This window comes from Eurosta solidaginis, chromosome 4 (genome assembly GCF_040869045.1).
Source record: "Eurosta solidaginis isolate ZX-2024a chromosome 4, ASM4086904v1, whole genome shotgun sequence".
NCBI classification, from domain to species: domain Eukaryota; kingdom Metazoa; phylum Arthropoda; class Insecta; order Diptera; family Tephritidae; genus Eurosta; species Eurosta solidaginis.
Window position 1 is genome coordinate 167036543 of NC_090322.1, and position 3324 is coordinate 167039866.

At 37.9% G+C, this 3324-nt stretch overlaps 1 pseudogene; it reads left to right on the top strand.

Annotated features, from left to right (window-relative positions):
• Positions 1 to 1965: 1965 nt before the first annotated feature.
• LOC137247745 (uncharacterized) lies at positions 1966 to 2892 on the top strand (annotated as a pseudogene).
• The last annotated feature ends 432 nt before the right edge of the window (positions 2893 to 3324 follow it).

Here is a 3324-nt window from a genome sequence, read left to right on the forward strand (position 1 = left end):
CGGCGGCCGCTGATGATTTTAATTATTGAATATAGAAGTTTCAGATATAAAAGAGTGGCTTTTCTTGATTTTTTCGCTGCAAAATTTTTTATAATAATATCAAAATTTAACTGTCTTGCCAAAGCGGATTCAACACAAAGGGTGGAAGAAGATACATTCGAACTTGTTGATGTACTTGAGAATGCCGGTAACATCTCCGTATGCTTGCGCAGTCAAATTTGACTTTTGTCTGAAAGACTATGAAGAGAGCTCGGTACATTTTTTTTTTGGATGTCCCATCGCTGTGGAGTGCTGCTGAAAACAGGAAATCATTTTTGTACAACTCCGTAGAAAGTAATTGCAGCCGTACAACATTCTGCAGCATCAAGACCACATAAATTGAGACTGTGGGTTGCACAAGGCGAGTAATCAGCATTCGAGTTTTTGTCGAGAATGTGACGTAGTGCTCCGTTGTAAGCTCCTTTCGTATTGGCGCCGTTATCGTACCCTTGTGCACGACAATCTTTTAATGGAATTTTATGTTTACCTAGAGTATGGCAAATTGGATCAGCGATTTTCTCACCAGTTTTTTGGTTACAATTCACGAAAGCCAAAAACCGTTCTTGAACCAAATCATATACTTCCTTAGGGGGGTTTGGTTGTTGTTACCCCGCGAAGGTTTAGTCGAAGAAAAAATTAAAAAATATTAGGGGGGCGTGGCACCTCCCATACAATCTTAATGTTTAAAGCTGATTATCTCTAAAAGAGTTCAAGGTAGGGAGCTGAAAATTGGTATAGAGGTAGGTGATATCAAAACCCTTCTCACGCAGAAAAGTGGGGGTTAACAGAAAAGAAGGCGTTGCACCTCCCATACAAACTTAATTTTTCATGCTGAATATCTCTAAAATTGTTTAAGGTAGGGACTTGGTAATTGGTGTGGAGATAAACGATAACAATTCCATATTTATGCAAAATAATAGGATTTATTCGAAAAGGGGGCGTGGTACCTCCCATACATACTTAGCGTTGGAAGCTGAATATATCGGAAAGAATAAATGGCAGGATCCTGAAAATTGCTATAGAGCTAAATGATATAAAAACCATTCCCACGCATAAAAGTGGGGGTTATCGGAAATCGGGGCGTGGCACCTCCCATACAAACTTAATTTTTCAAGCTGAATATCTATAAAAGCGTTTAAGGTTGGGACCTGAAAATTGATCAGGAGATTAACGATATCAATAGCATGCTTATGAAAAAAAAACAGTAGTTTTGGGAAAAGGGGGCGTGGCACCTCCCATGCGTTCTTAATTTTTAAGGCTAAATATCCCTAAAAGCGTTCATGGCATGTACATAGAAATCACTATGCAGATATAAGATATCAAAACCATGTGCACCAAAAAAAAAAAAAAAAAGATTTATCGAAAAATGGGGCATGGCACCTCCCATGCGTACTAAACTTTTGATACTGAATATATCTAAAAGGATCGGAGGAGGGGCCTGAAAACCATTATGGAGGTATACTATATCAATACTCTTACTTAATTACTTAAAATAGCCAATACTCAGTGAAAATAAATTGGAGCGTAGTAGGCGGTCATTCCATTTGACAGCTTGCAATATTATTTCTAATGTAATAATTGAAGCGGTAGCTTTTCGTGTTAAATAGTTTACATCTACAAAATGAAAAATAGCGAATGTGTGGATTATAATTTTCTGACTGCTTTAGTTCATGTTTCGTTTAAAAAACTGAGTGAATTGGTAAAAGTGATTTATTGTGTCGGCGAATATCTCTTTGCATTGGACTATATATAGTTTATCGTTAAATTGCATCTTTTTCCTTAGTTGGGTTAGCTCATTTTTGGATTTTTCAAAGGTAAGTAAAACCGTATGTGAGCTGTATGCAAATGTATGATCATTTCCAATTAAATATTTGTTAAGATGCCAAGAATCAATGTGTATGGTAACATTCTCACAGCAGAAGGAGAATGCGAAATTTCAGAGCTCGTCAAACAGAAAGGGAAAGTGTTATTGAGAGGGTATCAGCTCGAAATAGACCGCTGGAGAATCGCGCGCACCAGTTAGAAGATGTAAACCAAACTTACAATCAGGAAGAACGATTGAGAAGAAGGGAAGTTCACAATCAGCAAGAACGATTGAGAAGAAGGGAAGTTCACAATCAGCAAGAACGATTGAGAAGAAGGGAAGTTCGTGCTCGCGAAAGTGATGAAGTAAGATCACAACATGCGATTATTCGACGACAACAGCGGCACCAACAAGTTTCTTTGGTGAACACTAAACGGGCAGGCTTTCGATATGAACCAAACATTCAATATAGCGCATCTGTTCAAATCGGTCAAATGTCAGTAGTTTGTCAACGTTGCAATGCAGTCAAATTTCAAAAAGAACTGCCAGGATTATTTTGCGCGGGGGGAAAGGTTAACTTGCCTGAATTGCTTCCACCACCAGAGCGATTGTTCCAGCTGCTTTACGGTGAATCTCCCAACTCGAGGCATTTCTTACAGCACACTAAAATGTACAACGATTGTTTTCAAATTACGTCGTTTGGCGGTGAAATTGTAAATGAACAAAACTACAATCCAACGTTTAAGGTAATTTTACTAAGCGCAATAGTTGACAGAAACTGAAGAACTTTCCTCCAATTATACAGGTTCACGGACAAATTTTTCATCTCGCTGGATCGCTGTTGCCGCATCAAGATTAAGAACACAAATATCTCCAAATTTACTTTCTGGGAGATTCACATGATGAACTAAATCGACGTTGTACTATCTTCAATGCAACGAAAAGAGAAATAATGGATCAATTGCAGCAAATGTTACAGGAACACAATGACCTCATCCAACTGTTTACGATTTCGTTGGAACGTATGCCAACAGATGATCATAGCATAATCATACATGCGGACAAGAGACCAACAGGAACTCATGAAAGACAATATAATGCACCTACAGTTAGCAAAATATCAGTTGTTGTTGTTGGAGAAAATTTGGAGTCGCGTGATATTGTCATAAAACGTAGAACTGAAAACGCACTAAAGCGGATAAGTGAGACACATCGGTCTTACGACGCAATGCGATATCCGCTCATGTTCTGCCGTGGGGAAGACGGATATCACTTAGGCTATAAGATGATAAATCCAATGAATGGTTAGTACAAAAAATGTTTGTTTGCTACTTCATATATGTAATTTAAACTTTTAGGTGTCAAAACAAATAAAAAGGTCAGTTCAATGAACTTTTACGCATATCGAATAATGATTCGACAAAACTATGACAACCACTTACTGAGATATCGACGATTATTCCAACAGTATGCAGTTGATA